This window comes from Gobio gobio (genome assembly GCF_949357685.1).
Source record: "Gobio gobio genome assembly, chromosome: 9".
Taxonomy (NCBI): Eukaryota; Metazoa; Chordata; class Actinopteri; order Cypriniformes; family Gobionidae; genus Gobio; species Gobio gobio.
The window spans coordinates 25,785,917-25,807,369 of NC_137115.1; the positions used below are offsets into that span (position 1 = coordinate 25,785,917).

General features: G+C 42.4%; 1 long non-coding RNA gene across 1 annotated transcript; it reads left to right on the forward strand.

Annotated features, from left to right (window-relative positions):
• Positions 1-17,165: 17,165 nt before the first annotated feature.
• On the forward strand, positions 17,166-18,168 carry LOC307131364. The gene is made up of 4 exons (XR_013817159.1): positions 17,166-17,628; positions 17,732-17,826; positions 17,916-18,038; positions 18,122-18,168. It is a non-coding gene; the product is annotated as an uncharacterized lncRNA (long non-coding RNA).
• Positions 18,169-21,453: the final 3,285 nt, after the last annotated feature.

Here is a 21,453-nt window from a genome sequence, read left to right on the forward strand (position 1 = left end):
CCCTAAAAACTAACGTCCCAAATCACAACTCCCAATCGTGTTAAACACAGCTTCACTGTGAATATTTAAAATATAACACTTCACAAACTTAGCCACTGTATTAAATGAAAAACATGTATAGGCCTACATATGATTAGCCCATCGACAGCTAGTGAAGACATCAGTTTTGTTTTCCTAATTGTTGTAGTTCTAAATTCAGTTTGATCTGTCTCTGTCTGAGCATAAACTTAACCAAACATAACATAAAAATATAGCTGCAAGCAGCCATTAACGGGGCCAAGCGCAACAGAAGCAAACAAGGAAGATAGCAGCAGACCAACTGAAAAAATGAGTAAAGACATTTGAAGCAAAACCGTTAAAACACCACATTAAAACATTGAGTTGTATAGTGCCAATGTCATGTTTTGTTCTATTATAGCGCCACCAAGAGGCACAATCCTACAATTTTTTGTATGTGTCATCGGAGTGAGCCCATACATGTGTGTGTCAATTTTGGTGAAAATATCTCATTTCGTTTTGGAGTTATAGACATTTATATGAAAAAACATGTAAAAAATGACTGACACTTGACTTTGATTGGATTTTACTACCCCTTACTATCAATATTTTGACATTTGGGTATTAACATATAGCTATCGACCTATGTTTTCGATTTTCTGGCGCTGGTTTTATCTCGATCGGACTAGCGGTTTCGAAGATATCAGCTAACGTTTTTTAAGCGTTAATTACCGCGCTGCACAAACCATACGCCGAAACCTGGGAAGTCTGGTATCGTTGGACTCTGCAAGGATTCAGGAGACAAAAAAAGTTAGTCCCATGAAAATAAGTCAACCCCACCCAAAGTTATAAGCCACTAGGTGGCGCTGTTTTGAAACTTTTCAGGCTACTTCAGGGCATCGTGCTGATGACCCATACCGAGTTTCGTAACAATCCGTTCATGCGTGCATAAAATACAGCATTTTAGTACATAATTCAAAATGGCCGACAGTAAAAATGGCTGATATGGTAAAATTGGATACCAGACGACTCGGCATGCCGTCCTGAATCTAACGAGACCATAACGAGATGATTTTTGGACAAACAGTTCAGAAGTTATAAGCAAAAATAGCAATTTTTTGTATCTCTGGACCAGTAGGTGGCGCTGCACCGAAACGCTGCATGTTGCCTCAGGTCATGCTTGTGATGACTTGTACCAAGTTTGGTTTGAATACAATAAACACCTTAAGTGTGTTTTTGCAAGCGTTACGTAAAATTTGTTTGTGTGTTAATCAAAAACGATTTGACGAATCAACTTTGAATTCCATGTTTTTTTGTCAACACGGCACGGGGCGGCAGTGGCTCAGTGGTTCATGTAGGTTGTCTACAAACCGGAAGGTTGGTGGTTCGATCCCCGGTTCCACCTGACCAAGTGTCGACGTGTCCATGAGCAAGACACCTAACCCCAGCTGCTCCCGACGAGCTGGATGGCGCCTTGCATGGCTGACACCGCCGTCGGTGTATGAATGAGTGTGTGAATGGGTGAATGTGAGGCAAAATGTAAAGCGCTTTGGATGGCCGTAGGTCTGTTAAAAGCGCTATATAAATGCAGTCCATTTACCATTTAACACTGTCTGGAGATAATCTGGTTAAATTTTCGTGTAAATTGGACCAACGGCCTAGGAGGAGTTCGAAAAACTTGGGTTTCGGTTAATTAAAAATGGCGGGAAAATTGATTTTGTTTCTAGCTCTTAGGGTTCAAAAGTTATTAGCAAAAATATGAGTCAAACTTTGGACAGGTGGTGGCGCTAGAGGGATTGAGTTAGAGACTCAAAAATGGGTGTGGTTTCTATTGGTAATGACCTCTATCAGTGTACCAAATTTCATAATCTTCCCGCAAATGGTTCTATGGGCTGCCATAGACTTCCATGGCGGAATAATAATAAGAAGAAATCGCTTCGGTTACTAATGTAACCTCGGTTCCCTAAGATGAGGGAACGAGTATTGCGTTTGCTAAACGCTATGGGGGAATTCCTTTCCTCGAGATATTGAAGCACATTTTTGTCCAAAAATACCTTATACACGCAGTGCAGCTGCACTGCTCTCAGCAGGAAGCAGCTGCGTGCTGATTGGCTGTGCCGCTGCAACTGCAGCAACCTATGGCGAGACCGCGGGGCGGGACAGACCAATCAGGTCCTTCTAAATTCCCGCCACAAGGGGCAACAGAATTTAGAGTTCCCTCATCTTAGGGAACCTAGGTTACCTTAGTAACCGAAGCGTTCCCTTACGAGAGTACTCTCGTATTGCGTTTGCTAAACGCTATGGGGGACCAATGCAAAACGCTGTGCTTGCTTAACAGCTCTAAAGCCGACGACACCAAACCCAGGCCAACCTAGGTGGGCCCGTAATATGATATCAAGAAGTCCCAAAATGAGCCAGACCTGAGTCGGGCCCTTAATGTGAATGACACACGATATACGTGTAATAATATATATGTATAGACCAGACATAGTCGGGCCAAGAATAGTGAATGGCCAGATAATTTGAGCCGTATGAGGAATGTGCTTATGACTTATACAATATTTAACCCAGACCGGACTTTTCGAGCCTTAAGGGGTTAAATCTGTTTACACAGCAAGAAGCCCAGCCTGTAAGGCCGGAACATCTAAATTATAAAATCTGATAAAAGTGGACGGGGAGGCCCAGCCTGCCGCTGCACAGATATCATTCAGAGAAATGCCAGTAGACCAAGCCCACGAAGAGGCCATGCCTCTAGTAGAATGGGCTAAGATGCCTAAAGGGCAACTGAGATCTTTAGACTCATAAGCCAGTGAGATAGCATCCACTATCCAACGTGACAAGGTCTGCTTTGTAACCGCGCACCCTCGGGTATACAAAGCATACAAAGAGCTGTTCAGTTTGCCTGTAAGCAGCGGAACGCTCTATGTATATCCTCAGCGCTCTGACAGGACAGAGCAAATTAGCATCTTCTTCATCTAACGGTGATGAAAGTGCTGAGAGTGAAATGACCTGTGCTCTGAACGGAGTTGAAAGCACTTTAGGTACATATCCATGTCTTGGTTCGAGGACGACTTTGGAGTCGTTTGGCCCAAATTCCAGACAAGAGGCGCTCACTGAGAGCGCGTGCAGATCACCCACTCGCTTAACTGACGCGATCGCCAACAGAAAAGGAGTCTTTAGTGACAGGAGCTTTAAGCTCACCGAATGCAGAGGCTCAAATGTAGAGCTCTTCATGGCATCCAGGACCGTGGACAGGTCCCATATAGGGACTGAAGGGGGGCGAGGTGGGTGAAGCCTTCTAGCCCCTTTAAGGAAGCGAACAATGAGATCGTTCTTTCCCAGTGACAGTCCGTTCACTTGAATGTGATACGCTGCTATAGCGGCCACATAAACTTTGAGCGTGGGGGGCGGACGACCCGCGTCCAGAAGCTCTTGTAAAAACGTGAGCACTTCTGACACTTCACAATCATGTGGGGTCAGACTTCGCGCTTTACACCAGTCCGAAAAGACTGACCATTTGCCTGAATAGAGCCGCCTGGTCGCGGGGGCTCTAGCTTCAGTAATAGTATTCAATACATTTTCAGAGAGGTTCTCATGTACCCGTTGATGGGCCAGACATGAAGCGCCCATAGATCGGGACGGGGATGCCAGATCTGCCGTTCCGCCTGCATGAGGAGGTCTCTCCTCAGCGGGATCGGCCACGGAGCTGTATCTGACATCTGACCCAGTAGTGAGAACCAAGGTTGACTTCTCCAAAGCAGGGCTATTAAAAGCACAGCGCATTTGCTCTCCCTGATCCTCTCTATGACCTGAGGTAACATTGAGATTGGGGGAAAAGCATAAAGAGGAAGGTTAGGCCATTCGTTGGCCAACGCATCCTTGTGCTTGGAGAAATATATTCGGCATTGAGCATTGTCTTGTGAGGCGAAAAGATCTACTTTTGCCTCTCCAAACCTGCCCCAAATTGTCTGAATTGTATGTGGGTGAAGAGACCATTCTGCTGGGGACACTTTGCCCCTGGACAGCATGTCCGGACCCAAATTCAGAATGCCTGGCACATGAGTCGCTGTCAGCGAGCTCAGGTTGTGCTCTGCCCATATTAGGACTTCTTCCGCAATTTTTCCAAGGATTTTTCCAAGGGGCCAGAGCCAACACACAGCTGTGAAGCACGTGACTTGTGTCGCTTCTCACCGTTGTCTCTTACACGGCGCGAAAGCGCGGTGGTCTGCGAGCAAACTGTAGCGAGTAACCTTGTTATCGAAGCCAAGGGTTGAAGTAATTTGTGGGGCGGGTCACTGAGTAACAGGGACCTGTTAGCCCAGTTGCATTGTGCTAGTAGCACTGTGAGAGGCGGCGTGCACTGAATGGTGACGCACGCCTTATTTGGGTCGCCGTGGAAGTGGCACTTACCAAGGGGATTGTGTTTGTGTACAGGAGAGCACATTGCTCACAGGCTCGTAGACTGTGGAAATAATGTTCCCAGCCGCCTGAGTGCAGGGGGCCGGAGAACGCAGAATAGCGGCGAACGCTTTAATTGTGTCGCCGGGGAAATGGTGCATGTGTACAGGTCAGCGTGTGTTTGCGGGCTCGTCGATTGTGGGAATAATGTTTCCAGCCACCTGAGTGCAGGGAGCTGGGGAACATAGGGAAGTGCTTGAGTGTAGGGGTACAACTTTGATGTTGGCACACTGCCTACAGATGAACTCGTAACACTGTGTTTGGATAGTGTTACTGTAAAGTGGACGCATTCTTGCGGATTAGTCCACGTGCACGTTAGCGGCAGGGCTAATGGATAGCGCGTGCTCTGGGGTCTGCCAAGCCACTAGAAAAGCTCTGATTCATTGTAAATAATGTGTGGTGGCGCGCACTGTATAATGGGCGCCACTACATTAGAGTACTCGTGGCGTACGCCAGCGAGCGAGTTCACAGAGGTAAACGCATAACAGCTTTAATGTGCAACCGAGCATGTTTGACCACAGGCTAGTTATTGCAATATTATATCTCCAGTCACCTGAACTAAGGGAACTGGGAGAATATCAGGTTTATTGAGTGATTTTGTGGCACTGAATTAACAGTGCTTATGCAGGAGTGCACACTATGTAGTGGACACATTACCTACAGTGTTGAACCACTCCAGCCGCCTGAATAGGGGGACTGGGAGAAGTGATATTTGAGGGAAAAAAAGGCGCAGGCTTTGCAGCCATTTTACGACACCGTTATGCACTAGACGGAGAGCGCGTGTTATGACGTATGACGTGCTCTAGTCAGCGAACATATAAGGCTGTTTACCTTTGGCAGCAAGCCCGCGCTGCAGCGAGAACGGCTGTGACGTAAGCGCGTTCTCGATATATCCAGCAGCTTGAGTTCGCTTGTCTACTCTAGCATTCTCTGTCCGCGGCCATATCAGGGCGGCGGAGCGAGAGAGAAGGAAGAGTGAGGAGAGCTTAGGTTGAGTTCACTCATGTGCAGAAGTGCACATCTTCTGTCCGCGGCGCTATCCGCGCAGCGGCAGTATAACATTCTCTGTCCGCGGCCATTTTAGAGCGGCGGAGGGGAGAGAAGAGCTCCGTATGTCCGTGGCGTCATTAGCGCGGCGGGGATATAACATTCTCTGTCCGCGGCGCTTCTCAGCGCGACGGAACGAGAGAAAAGGAGAGCTCCGTATGTCCGCGGCGGGGATATAACATTCTCCGTCCGCGGCGCTTCTCAGCGCGATGGAACGAGTCATGAAATGCAAGAATTTCATGACGCCACGTTTGAGCGCAGAATCTTGGGACATGTGGTCTTCACCTCACAGCCGGTGGAAAATAGTCAGAATAGGACTCGGGCAGAAATCATGTTCATGGATGCGATTATTAACATTACAGTAGTATGAAGCAGAGCAGGACCGAGTGTTGTGGAGCTGCGCAAAGCCACAGGAGTGATTGAAGAGCGGGACTGTTATTATGGCATAGTCGCCGGCGGGACTTTTATTATGACACGGTCGCCGGCGCCACTTCCTCTTTTCCAGTCATGAGTATATGAGGTAACGCAACTCTGTTTATCGTATTAGATATATCTGAGTGTGTTGAAAAGGAAGTTATGACGTTCGTTTGGCGGCTGCTATGCCACTTGTTCACACTGCAGTGAGAGTAAAGCGTTTCTGCTAAATAAAACCGGAAACTGAGGGTAACGCAGATATGACGCAATCGACAGGCAACTCCCTCAAACGCATAGCTCACACCATAGGCGTAATTCTATGGGGGGACAGGGGGACACGTCCCCCCCAATATTCAAAGAAGGACAATTTGTCCCCCCCAATATTTGATCATACTGTATGATTATGCGGGCAATATCGATGTGATTGCAAATACGTCTTTCTTTCCAGCTCCGAAAATATAAAATCCCGGCAGATCCATTTCCCAAATCCATTCGACTGGCCTTACACTATACACTAACAAAACCTATTTCTCCTGAAATCCATGTCATGTTTTCCCTATACCTTTAGTAGCTTGTGCACCGTCAGTGAGTTAGGAAAAAACAAACAGAAGAAGAGTTAGGAGGGCGAAATCTGACAGACATTTGGCACATATCTATGAATGGTAAATATCCTGTATTTGGCTGACATAATCCCTTAGATAACGACCAGGTGAATTTCACTAGAATTTCGAATTGTAGAATTTGTGAATTTCGACTGTCATACTATACAGCTTTAAAGAATGGGAGGGACTATTGACAAGCTAGCCGACAGCTAGCTAACGTTACTGTAGGCCAGGGCTCGACATTAACGCTTGTCCGGGACAAGTGGGTTTTTGAAGGGCCAAGTGAAAGAGAATTTTACTTGCCCGACGGACAAGTAGCCTGATAAAACGTCATTAACAAAAATAACTAGGGAATCACCCAAATGCAAGAATGATTCTGCATTCATTACTGTAAGTGGCGATTGACAGTGAATGATAATAATGTATAATGAACTGACGGTAATTAACGCACTGTTTACGCTCGCGCAGCCTCTCGAGGATAAATCACAACAAATGTGCACCGCTCACACAGAGAAACTCAGTTAACACACTGCCGTAAAAATGTAGAAATGTGGAGTTTATTTATATTTATAACATGATACAGTTGCAATGTCCCATTACCAAGAGTGCTGTTTTCCTGAATAACATCACGACTGAAAAGGACACTGATTTCAAATGACAGCTCCATAAACAATTATTAACATTACGTCACTTACATTTTGATGCAATATTGAGTGTTTTTGTTCTATTTCAGCAGCGAAAATAGTTCCAAAAGATCACAGCAGAGCGCGTGTCACAGCAACAGCGTGTTAGTGAATGATTCAGCGTTTTGAATGAATCAATAGAATCAAAGATTCAATGAATTATTCGTAAACGACCGCCTCATTCTTAAATGAATCAGCGTTTGAACGAATCGACTCAATGACTCGCTCATTCAGACGGTCACCTGCTGCCACCTACTGGTGGTTTAGTTTCATCTTTCCAACATTTCTTATTTGTATATTCAAAAAAATATTTAAAACAATCTCATAACATTATTTAATGCAGTTGTAATTTTTCAGTGTAAATTATTTAATTTGACTGGTAACAGCCAGTGTTGTCTTCTAATTTAATTGATTGATCCAATTTAAGAATATAAAAGGAAATCTGAATCATAGCCTATATTTAATAAGATTAGGGGAAAATGCCCTTTATAAAAGGTAAAAAAATCACAAATATGCATATGTCAAAGCTGATTGAACACTGGTGAGAATATTGTTATCCTGTAAAAGTAATTTAATCAAAATGTTTATAGCCACTATATGTTTATAGAAGAATATAAGAGAGAGATCACTGGCCGCTTTGTTGTCAATTCAGGCTTGTAATTGATGCCGATGCTGTAATCATTACAGGGTGAGTATACGTTGGTTTGACGATCAGATGTAAGAAAAAAGCTGTCCCCCCCAATGTGTGATTGACAATTTCGCCCTTGGCTCACACGTCCCGGTTCCTTGGTTAAAATAGCAATTTCTCACGATTTACAAATAGTTGGAAACATTTGGGATATTCTAAGTACTCAACTGAACAAAATATATAACACTGGCCTAGTGGTTTTTAGATATTTTACTACAAAAATCTTACATAGTTCACCTTTAAAGTTGTGTTCATTTGTGACAATTATCATGATGGACAAAATGGGTTTTGGGTGGGAGCTTTGAACAATGACAGTGACTTAGCAAACAATGGAATGGCCATATTTCTGAATTCAGGAGAGATGGATAGGATTTGTGTTGAATTCTCTCGGAAATTATAGCAAACAGAGCCTGGCAAAAAAAAAAGTCTAATGTTACCAAGTAAAATGTCAACCCAGGTAGTGGTTAGGACTGTGAAGCTTTGGGGGCGTTGATGGACTCGATCTACCCCATATGTGTTTTGCTCATCGTACCGAATCTGATCCAGACGTAGTCTATGACAAAAAGGCGATTTTCTCACCTTTTTGCTTTTTTTTATGAAACCTACCCACATTCAAGTGTTGAAAAATATTTATATATATATATTCATAAAGCTAGAATAAAACAGATATTTTTTGTTTAAAAGCAGATGGTATGTTCTTTCTTTTTATATGTTTAGATATTCACACAAAAATATTCTAACAAAATAATATAACAAAATATTCTGGGGCCATGACATTTTTGTGAAAATGACCAAAAATGCTGGAGCTGGCTGACATAAAAAAAAGAAAAAAAAGAAAGAAAAAAAAAAAAAAACGCTGGTAGGGAAAGAGTTAAAGGGATAGTTCACTCAAAAATGAAAATTCTGTCATCATTTAGTCACCCTCAAGTTAGTCAATGGTTGCTCTCTCTGCTTGTTTACAAAGGTTTTTCTAAATATCTTCTTTTGTGTTCATCAAAACAAAGAAACTCATACAGGTTTGAAACAACTTGAGGGTGACTAAAAGATGATAGAATTTTCATTTTTGGGCGAACTATCCCTTTAAGTAGTTAAGTCTTAAGGCCTCAAAATGATCAGTGTGATGTATGTGTAGTCTCCCTGGAAAGGGTAACATAGATATGTTTAAGAACAGACAAAACACTTGTTGCGTTTCCCTCGATCTCTGTATTATGAGTGGGGGGAAGGGAACCTGTGTGGCTGTAATTATTCTATATGTTCACCCCACCACCCCCTGCTGGAATCTAACGGTACTGCGCCACAACAAACAACTTCAGGAACCCAAAACACATCAGTTATGAAACAACTATAACAGACAGATAACATTTGATCTATTAGCCATACCCGCTACATACTCCCCCCCAAAATTAGATGTTGTCCTCAACATCAATACCTCAGTAAATAGTATTATTTTCTCAAGCATACTTGTGGTTACAGACTGGAACTCTTTTGATACATTCAGTTTTGTTTTCACAGCGCAATTCAACATATAATGCATACTGGTTACAGACTGGAACTCTTTTGATACATTCAGTTTTGTTTTCACAGTGCAATTCAACATATAATGCATACTGGTTACAGACTGGAACTCTTTTGGTACATTCTGTTTTATTTCTTCATCCCAGAATCCGTACAGTATATAAGTTCCAGTTTGTCTGGCTCATCAAGTAACGGATTAATTTAGTCTCTGACGAAACAGTACCTCGTATGTCAGCAACACCAATACTGTTTTTAGTTCCAGACTGAGAGGTGAATGTCAAATATTAATGTACTCACACTGTATTTGAGTCCCTGAGGAAGAGTTCTGTTAAATTACTCAACTCGGTATGATTTCAAGTCCTAGAATATAGTTAATGTAGCTGTAAATACACTCAGTCTTGTTTCAACTCATTCAAGGGTCTATTCATCTACCTAGGGAATATTGAACTTATATTCCATAAGTGCATACAGGCTGATGATAGTAAGGTTGCAACTGATAAACCCATGCTTGAGGCATGGTATGGAACGGTGGTGTAGTAAGGCCATAACAAGAGGGGGACCCAATTTTATCATACCTAAAGATCTTTGGTGGTCTACGTTCCCTCTGTGGTCGCTTAGGCATAGACTCTGTCTCACTTCCATCACTGCTCCCAGAGAACTGTGGTACTTCCTCAACCACGTCAGTTTCAACTAAATCCTCCCCTACCCCAGGTGAGTTACTGGCTGGTGTATCCTGACTGAGACAGTTATCATTCTTCTCAAGCTCAGTTGTTTCTGCTGCATGCCTTCCAAACTGAGGTGTTTCTTCACGTTCAACCACTTCCTGTGGTAGCTGGATGTCCATGAAATAATAGTCATCCTCATCATCTTCTGCCTCTTCATCCAACTCTCTGCTAACTTTAGCTGGTCTGCCATCTTTTCTATTTGGTTTTACAGGGGGGAGCCCTTCAGTTTCCAAAGGTAAGTGATCACATGGTAATAAGAGGTTTCTGTGCATGACTCTCGATCTCCCTTTTCCATGTTCAGGTCTCAGTTCATAGATAGGAACATTGTTCCCCACTTGTTTGACAACAACATGAATTGAGTCCTCCCAATGATTTCTCAATTTCCCCGTTCCTCCTCGTGGAGTCAAATTTCGAACCAACACACGGTCACCAGGACTCAGTACTGTGCTCCTTACTTTACCCTCATAGTTTCTCTTATTTCTTTGGGCAGCCTTGTGAGCATTTTCCCTTGCGATACTGTATGCTTCTTGCATTCCACTTCTCCATTGTTCCACATAATTCTGGTGACTGCCTCCATCTGCATCACCCAGAAGATTGAACAACATGTCGACAGGTAATCTCGGGGAGCGACCATACAAAAGGTAGAATGGGGAAAACCCTGTCACTTCGGTGCGTGTACAGTTGTAGGCAAATATTAGCTTGTTCAGAGAGTTCTTCCAATTGGTCTTATCTTTGTCTGTAAGGGTCTTAAGCATCTGTAACAAGGTTCGATTAAAACGCTCTACTTGGCCGTTCCCCTGTGGGTGGTAAGGGGTTGTTCTCGAGCCAGCCACACCGCACTATCTGCTGAGTTGTGAAAAGAGCTGATTTTCGAACTCACCTCCTTGATCATGGTGAATGCGCATCGGAAAGCCAAACTTGAGAGCGTAATCGTTGAATATTTTGTCCGCTACAACCTTGCCTGACTTCGATGTGGTCGGGAACGCCTGCGCAAAGCGCGTAAAGTGATCCACAATCACTAAAATATATTCATGGCCACCTTTACATTTGTCAAGGTGGAGGAAGTCAACAGACACAAGTTCAAATGGATGGGTTGAAGTGATGCTTACAAGAGGTGTCCTAGTTTCCCGGCTGGGTTTCTTTTGTTTTAAACACATACAGCTCATCACATATTGTTCTGTTTCACGCTGCATGTATGGCCAAAAGAAGCGGTCTCGGATCAAGGATATTGTTCTGTCAGTTCCCTGATGTCCCATTCGGTCATGCAGCTCTCTCAACACTGTGCTTTTATGTTTGTCAGGTATTACCAGCTGTTTTCTGTGTGTCGTTTTTCTCCATAGGACTCCATTTTCATCCACTTCCAGTTTGTCCAGTTCCCTAGCTAAACAACGACTCTGTGGACTGAAGTCCTTCAGCCCACAATGTGCCAGCTTTTCTCCTGACAACTTACACCGCAAAACAGGTCCAATGTGTGGGTCATCTTCCTGATCTTGTCGAATCTGGGATGGGGCTAGTGAAGCCACAACAGTACTCTGAGTCTCAAATGTGTCTTCAGCAGAGATGGCCATTGACCACGCTGCAGTCATCTCTGACTGTAGTCCTACCGACTGCACCGCAGCTCCTACTGCATCATATGATATTTCCTCTGTGAAGTCATCCAGCAGTGTCTCTGCCTGTAGCGGCACTCTAGATAAGAAATCAGCGTCTGTATTTTCCTTGCCTGGGCGATACTTGATAGTAAAATTAAAGTCAGCTAATTCTGCAACCCATCTACTTCCTGTAGCATTTAACTTGGCGGTGGACAGGACATATGTTAGTGGATTATTGTCACTGTAGACAGTGAAGAAAGGTGCATAATAAAGGTAGTCGCGGAACCTCTCAGTTATCGCCCATTTAAGAGCAAGGAATTCCAATTTACCTGAGTGAAGGTAATAGTTTTTTTCTGATTTTGACAATGCCCGTGATCCATATGCAATCACACGGAGCTTCCCATCTTGTTGCTGATATAATACAGCTCCAAGTCCCTTGTTAGAAGCATCTGTGTGTAACACAAATGGCTTAGAAAAATCAGGGAATGCAAGAACTGGGGGTTGAACCAGGCAATCTACCAGTTTTTCAAGAATCTGTTGATGGGTATCAGTCCATTCAATGTGTGTATGTGATGGCACTACATTTACATTTCTTTTCCTATTGGATGTCCCTTTTGGGTGTAGCTTTTGGGAACCTTTCTCCTCGGCAGGTCCTTTAGTTAGGTCATACAGGGGACCAGCAATGCGGGAAAAGTCTTTCACGTAGTGACGGTAATAACTTAATAGCCCCATCACCTGTCTCAACTCACCGACTGTGCTTGGTCTCTTCTCTTTCAGAATCCTGATAGCAGCAGTGTCGGCGGGGTCCATTTTGTTTCCTTCTGCAGAAACTATCCTTCCAAGGTAACGGATCTCAGTTCTGAAGAGCTCACATTTACTGGGTTTTAATTTGATCCCGTACTGTCTCAGTCTCTGTAGCACTTTTCTGACAGCTTCGACATGGCTCTCAAATGTTTCACTAAATACCAGAGTGTCGTCTAGGTATGGAACACAGATCTTGTCACGAAGGCCCTCTAGGCACTCCTCCATACAGCGCTGAAAAGCAGCTGGTGCATTCATAAGCCCAAAGGGTATCCTAGCCCACTCATACAATCCCCAGGGAGTTACGAAGGCTGTCAAGTGCTTGCTGTCCTTCGCCATGAAACCCTGGTGATAGGCTTTTCCTTGGTCTAATAGCGAGAACATTGTGTTACCTCCAAGACCATCCATCACATCTTGGACTCTAGGGATTGGCTGCCTGTCAGGGTGTGTCTTGCGATTTAACTCCCGATAATCAATGCACAGGCGGAGAGAACCACATTTTTTCCTGACACACACTACCGGGGAAGCATACGCAGAATGGGATTTCTCGATCCACCCCTGTGCTATTAAATCAAGCAAGTAATCTTTCATTTCCTCATATAGGGGCTTGGGGACTGACATGTAAGTTCGTGCGACTGGTTCTTGGTCTTTTAAGGCGATCTTGAGCTGCAACTTTTCAATACAGCCTATATCACTATCACACCGAGAAAAACAGTCAGACTCTTCCCGCAGCATCTCACAAACTATCTGTCTCTTATCCTCGTCTAGGTGGCTGAGATCAATCGGGGGATCCCAGGGGTCTGCATTCGCTTCTTGGTCTTTAGCATTATCAATCCTGATATTGCTTACTTCGACAGGTGAGTTTGTGTGCGAGGTTGAACTTAGTGGACACACAGACACAACTGGCTGCACAGTGCCAACAGCTATTTTACCTGTCAACATGATATCATGGGCGGTTGGATTTTGCACGATGAGGGTGATGTGTGGGGTTGCTCCTTTTTTTATCTGGACCAAGGTATCACAAAACTCAAGGCCCTCTGGCCACTGGCCATTGTCATCAGGCTCAAAAATTAGCATTGTGTCTTCTTTCAGTGGCTTAGTATGCACTCTGCACTCTACTTGCATAATACTATGGCTTGGTACATTCACTCCATGACAAGCTGTTCTCACTAGATATTCACTGGTCCGCTCAACACTCACTGCCTTGATAAATGCCCTGGCCATTTTTTTCTGCAAGTTAGGGAAAGCCTTGGTCACCGTTTTAATTAGTTTATCATCTTCAACGTTTCCTTCCCTTGTTTGACTGTTGGTCACAACATGCTCAATCACATTAAAGCCAATGATAGGGCGAGGCTGTCGATTTCCCTTCATGACGAGCATAGGAACATGCAATTCTACAGCACTGCCAACCAATCTTATGGTCACTTCTATCCAACCCACATATGGCATTTCTGTGCCATTTGCTGCTTCAATTTGCAAGGGGTTACCTGGGTCGACTATCTCCGCTATATCTCTCAACCTGAGGTCAGGTAAGTTGTCAGCTTTCCACGTCTCATCAATAGCGGATACCTGTGAGCCGGTATCCCAAAGCACCTGAGTTTTCTGTCCCTGTATATAGCAGTTTACAAGACACTTCTTCCCAACCAATTCAGGCACCGTCGAATCCTTTTTTGTCACTACATTTCTCCTTTTGTCATTGATAGTTTTGCATGAATACGTTTGTTGAATTCTTGGTTGTGTGTGTAAGCTCTGGGTTTTTCTTTGTTCTGACCGATGTTTTCCACAGCCGACAATTCTATGGGACATTTTCGCCAACTCAGCTACTCCCTGTCCCTCGGGGGCAGCCACTCTCCGTTTAAAGGAGCCTCTCTCACCATGTCGGGTTGTCCCTGGTATCTCCTGCAACCTGCACGAAAATGTTCACCACTTCCACACCTGTAACAATGCTGGCAGTATTCTTCCCCTCGCTGCTGGCACCCAACACACCTAGGCCTAGGACGGTGCATAGGGTATCTCTGTGGTGCAAATCTCTGTTGAAACTGGGCCGGCGCTACAAATCGCCCGGGACATGTATCGCCACGATAGTCCTGTACTAGCCTGCCATTTTGCTGAAGAGCAGTAGTACTCTCTCTGTTCCAAGGGGCAAACTGAGACTGAGAGTTAATTGGCTGTTGGGCTGCCTCACAATCCATTTCCCTATTGACAGGAGAGTTCCTTCCGGCAGCATGTTTTGTCTTTTGGATGGTCTCTCGGATCTGCGCCATCTCGGTTTTGAGGTCTTTTAACAGTACCATATCTGCTTTTAGTCCCTTTAAATCTGACAACACGTCTGGGGGCAGGGTAACAGTGTGCTGCTGAGCTGCCTGTTTTCTATCTCCGCTGCTATCATTGAATTGTACAGTGTGCATACCTGCTGACCGCTGTGGTGTCTGCCGCCTTTTATCTTGTCTCTCTTTCTCATGCCCACATGCTATATTAAGTCTCTCTAAAAGCAGCTCATCTGAGGTGGTAGGTTGCAACAGGTAGGGTTGGAGGTCACTTTTGATGTTATCACTCTGCAGGCCTGTGAGAATAGTGTGCATAAACATGCTCTGTACGAGTACAGGATCGTACTTCAGATTTGACTCTGCCTCTTGTGATGCAAATAATATTTTTTGTCTGAGGTCCATCGCTCTAATTAAAAAGTTCTGCGGGGTTTCCTTATTGTTCTGCACCTCGGTGGTAACACTGCATGAAAAGTGGGATTTTCGTCAGTATGTGACACTGTAGATTGCCGTGAAACTTCAGGTTTACGACTGTGCACGGCAATTTGCAGGCAACACCGAAAACTGCCGTAAATTGTCTGAAATTGACGTGGGCCTTGCTTGGCAGTTGTCCCCCCATGACCCCCCCTCCCCTTAATTCTAGGGGAGGCTTTATCATGTAAATGAACATGCTGTGAGCTACACAAATGCAAATCAGAGTAGCAGCAGGGGGAGTTTTATCTAGGTTCTGAATTTTTTTGACTAAAACAAGTTTAAAGTTTAAGTTAAAATGTTAACTTAAATTTAAGTTAAATGTACTCGTTTTAGTTCACATTACTAAATTTTTAGGGCAACCAGTTTGCTCCAATTTTTTAAGTAGATTCAACTTGTCCGGGCTCACAGTGTAGATTAATTACTCTGTATGTCATTAGCAATAACCAATGTTATGTAAAAAAAATAAAAAAATACAGGACAGCAGTTCATGTCTTCAACCTTTAGAGAGGTTATGTGATGCAACAAGACAATGAACCAAAGCACACAAATAAATCAAGTAAAGCATACAGTTTACATACCAACATTAATTTGTCCACCCTGCACTGTGAATGATTTTTTAAATGGCTATTAATCATAAATGTGAAAAGTACAAGTTTGTTTGTTTATAGTTAAGTCAGATTGTGTTTTTCTGTAATTGTCATTTAAATTGAGCTCACACCACATTTTATGAATTATCAATGCAGATTTTCAAGAGGTGGTTTCCTGGACAGGGTTTAAATTATGCCAAGAGTAGGCCTTAATCTAGTTAATCGTGAGTTAAAAAATTGTTGCCTGGAACAAAGATTAAGCACAGATTACTAACACCTGGACTATGAGTCCTGAACTAAAATAAACTGGATTCATTTACAGTTTTATCTAATTGCTTACACACAATTTCTGAAAATATGGCTCCATTTCTTGTAACTCTACACACAAAACATCAGACATCTCTTGCAAAAGCAACACTTTGTGCAAAACTATTTTAACTATTTCCAAAAATGTTGTTTTTGCATATATCTAACTACACACAATGCACAACTGAGGAATTTACAGTTGAACTGAAATCAACTGAACTGAATCAACACTGAAGTCACTTGAGCTGAATATTGACACTATATTGGCTTGTTAGAGCCGGTTTACAGCAGAATTTGTTTTGAACTTGTTACTGAAGCTGCTATGAAACAATATATTTTGTTGTATGCATATTCTTTCTTTCTCAAACCTTAGTTTTGATTTCTAAGTGATCAATTTATGTATGTGTTTTCACACATGATCATTGGCTGTATGGGTCCTCAGTAAATGAATGTGGCATTTAAATGGCAAAAGTTATTCTTGTCTCTATAACTTATGGCTTCCTAAAGACACGTTTATGGGTAAATAAAATATTAATAATATAAATAAAATGAATATCAAAACATATTTTAAATATAATGAAGTCATTTTATTATAGCACTCATCAGATGTTCCTGGAAACAAAACAGAGACAGAACAGTATAAACAAACTATACAACAAACTAAACACCAAATTACAAAAACATTATTATGTGAAAGTGAATAAAGTTGTGTGTGTTTTCAGTTATAAATATGTGCTGTGTAAATTAGCCTATACTTTTAGAAATTATATATAGCCTAACTTTAAAAAACAAACAATAACCCATATAGATAAATTATAATAATTGTATAATATTAAGCATTTACTTAATATACATTGTAACATTAGGCTACTTTACTCTAGCACAGTAGTCAGTTAAGCAATTAATTAATATCTTATATTAATCTGTATGTAGCCTAAGCTACATCTAAAGGTAAGTCTGCTTTAAAAAAAAATATTACACTTCGACATGTACAGAATGTGCGCGTTAAGAAACACGTTCAAATGTGTCTTCTTAACATGTTAAAACTGTGCGTCGACTGTGCGTGTATGCCTGTTACACGACCAGAATGTGCGTGTCTACACCATGGGTCTACACATACAGAAGACACACGTAAAAAATTGCTGCGTTGAAGCGGAAAACAGGGCGTGTTGAAGGTTGAAACGATTATAAGTCACGCGTTTCGTATAAAGAGATTTGGCCCCGGGCGCGTTCCTTATTATAGCCCTAGTCCAATGAGGTGCGAGGTCGAGGTCATGGCCATGACGCGTAGAAGACGAGCTTTAAACTTTTTTTTATGTTTTTTGCTGCTTTCCTTTTTCGTGATCAACAATGACAGGACACCGTCTTCAACTCAATCTCTGCATGGACGCGACGAACTTTTTGGACTCATTTTCAGGAGGCTGTCTTCGTCTTCATAACTCTGAGGCAAACTGCAGTCGCTATGAACCAGAGCATGGGTATGTAACGTTACGATTTAAAGAATATGCTTTTATTCAGCTGTATAAGGAAATGGATGCGTTAATAGATCCGAGCTTAAAACTGCACATTTTGTTTACACAGACTATCCTCGCCTCATAACGAAGCTGTGAGCTCTTATCTGCTTGGAGCGATTTCCGCGAGTCCAGATTTAACCGCTGATCATGACGACATTGTGTGTAAGTAACTTCTAATGTGTTTCTCATTCCTTGTTTAATTTTAACGTGACTGTTTTTATTAATACCAGTCTCATGTAATTGTTTTCCAGCTGCCTGTAAGACGTATTATGAATCGACACGCTGGAGCTTCAGATACAAACAACCTGAACTTAACGTTACATAGCAGGCGGAAACTGCGAAGTTTAGCTCGGAGTCGATCAAGAAGAAAAAGGGTAAGATTTATTATATTAGATCCGTTTTTTGTCAATGTGAGTATTTTTCAGGTTGCTTATTGTCTTTATGGATTGTATTACAGTTGCTGGAAGCGAGAGAGTGCTGGATGAGGATGAGGTGGACGTTTGGAAGTGCGCGACCATTGAACTCATGTTTGACGAGGAAGACGGCTTTGTTGACGGGGTGTCTGGATGGATTGTGCGGCCACCGCGCTCTCGCAGCCTGGAGCACGCCGAACTCTACATTACATTACGAGACATTACTGCTGCACTGTACATAGTTGTGTGTTTAACAATAAAGCTCTTTCTTTAAGTAAACCGCTGTGTTTTATAAATGAAGCCCTTTCTTTGAATGAACAGCTGTATGCTTATAAATGAAGCCCCTTGTTTGAATAAACGGCACGGTCCGTATAATTTTCCCATATATTCCTTGATGGTATGAATACATCATAGCACAATAACATTAATATGAAACAAATTATTACAACATAAATTATATATTTATTATTATTATTGGGGTTTACATTTATAATGAGCCAGGGGGACCAATAATGATTGGTTTGCAGTGATCTGCCAACCAATCACGAGGGATTTTTCTTTTTTAAATGTAGTGGCTTCAGCCAATAGTGAGTGAGTAAATTCAAGTCTGGCCGTTGACTCTCTGGTTTCGCTGCTATTCATATGCAAATTAGAGGCGTCGCACCTCCGCGCGGTCTCTCAGCGGGGGGCTCTCCACCTACGTCATGGTTCGTTTACGACAATTTGTGGCACAGACAAACGCGACGTTCGCTGCCTCTAAATTGTCGAAAACTGCCGAAAATTAGGGAGATTTCCAGGAGTATACAGGCGTTTACGGGGTCGAAAATCCCACTTTTCATGCAGTGTAAGCTGTTTATAGAGCTCTGTTGCGCTTCGTTCCTGATAGTGTGAACGGAGAATCCTCCTAAGCGTAGGCAGAGATAGATCACTTTTACCTTCAAGGTAGCTCCGCAGTTGCAGACCTGGTACAATGGCTCTGATAACAGCATCCACTATTTCTGTCTCTGAATACCCTCTGCTAAGGCCATTCTCAATTTGACGCGCTAAACTGGAGAATGTGAGTCGATCCTTTTGGCCTGGTTCACCAATCTGGCCTGAGATTTTATAGTCTTTCCGCCAGGTGAGGTTATTTACCTGGTTTGTTGGTGAGTTTCTTGATAACATTTCCCCATCAACTCTGCTTTTCACTTCCCTTGTTGTCAATTCTTGCATTTCAATTTCCTTCTGGTGGACTGCCAGTCTTAAACTATCTAATTCTCTCATTAATTTGGCTTGTTCATTATCTACTTTAACCTCTTTCTCTTTGGCGTCTGCACGAGAAACAGACAAGCATTTAATAATGTCCAATAAGCTCAACAGTTCTGCCATGCCCTCATCTTCGAGTTCAGTTAATTCGTCACGTTCGACATGCTGGCTGATGTACGAAACAAGGGAACTTCGGCTTTTACGAGCAATCTTTTCCCTATCAACTCCTGATATTTTCAAAAAGTCACTTACTTTCATCAACTGTTCAATGGTAAGTTGAAATAACAATCCTTTAATCTCAAATTGCAATATCTCAATCTCTGACTCCATTTTGGCAGATGAGTAATGGGTTGGACTATGGGTTTATGTTTTGCCTTGCCTCCCTAATGTTGCCTCCCTAGTGAATAAAGCACCTCAGAATGCACCTCGGGTCGGACGGGGCTCCCACCACTTCCGTAGCCAACACACTGCACTGTCTACCACCTGGGTCGGTTTTGTAGAATGGTTGATGTGTGGTCACTTCCTCTGTTACAGGACAAAAACCTCACTTCGACCATCCCAGCGGTGCCTCCAAATGTAGTCTCCCTGGAAAGGGTAACATAGATATGTTTAAGAACAGACAAAACACTTGTTGCGTTTCCCTCGATCTCTGTATTATGAGTGGGGGGAAGGGAACCTGTGTGGCTGTAATTATTCTATATGTTCACCCCACCACCCCCTGCTGGAATCTAACGGTACTGCGCCACAACAAACAACTTCAGGAACCCAAAACACATCAGTTATGAAACAACTATAACAGACAGATAACATTTGATCTATTAGCCATACCCGCTACATATGCGGGTGGATATCTACAAAGGGTTTTACGGTGTTACAGTTACGGTGTTTAAGAGTTGAATTGAGTCAATATAGCGCCACCTAATGTCAGAGAGTGTGTCTGCACATTTGGCAAATCCTGCCAAGTTTGGTGTCTTGGTGATTTACGGTCTGTGATGGCCATACACATTCGGGGCAGACAACAAGAAGAAGATCAGTGAACGATGAAAACAAAATTTGGGCAGGAGGAAAGCTGAATGTAAACGTTAATAATCTGTTGCTCAAGTTTAAACTGGGTAACCATAATGACATCTAAAAACAGGCAACTGTTAGCCCTGATATCTAGGATGTAAGGAGGATATTACATTTTAAGAGGAGATTTAAAAAAACATTTGCATTTTTAAATAATTTGCCTCCCTGATGGCCTGAATTAAGCTATTTTGACATAAATCACATGATAATGAGCACAAAATATAAAGCAGCTAAAGCAACAGCAGAGGGCACTGTAAAGCAAGTCTTAAGCAAAAATATTAAGCAGACTTGAATAATTGACCTCAGATCCCATGATAGCATTTTCATATTACTGTGTACTTCCAAATATATTTTCAATACAAATATTAATGTTCTGCGTTTAGATCATTATATGTTATACATAAACAAAACACTGTTGTCAATAACATTGATATCATCATATAACTTTGGTCCTCTGTATCTCTTGTCCCTAGTGAAAAATAAACATACTAAAATGTATTGGAAATACATTTATTTTAGGCTAAATATACTACAAATACATTTATATTTATGTACTTCATATAAATACCCTGCAATTGTACTTTTAGTATACTAAATTGTTATACTTAAAGTGTGCTAAATTGGAACAAGTAATTTTGTATTTAATACACTTTAGTTATCCATAAATAGTGCTGAGGTCCAACTAAAGATATGCTTAAAGGTCCCATGGCATGGCATTTTTATATTATTTTATAATGTTTCCTGAGGTGTACTTATATTGTTAGTATAATTTTTACATCAAAAATGTCATAATTTAATTTAGAAATAAAAGGCATTTTTTCTATACTGTTATTACCCCTCTGGCATGAATGCTCTGTTTCAAGGGGCGTCTGCTGTGAGACTTCAGTGAAAACGCCCACTGTTGTGATTGGCTGACATCTTTGCATTTGAAATTAGTGTTCGATTATGTCGCGGTCACTCTCTCTCATGGAGTAGTATGAAGCTGCAGACTCGGAGCCTGCTGCATCTACAGTCCCGCACCCAGAGTCCCGCATTCTCAGGCCCCTCGTTTATCGAGACAGCG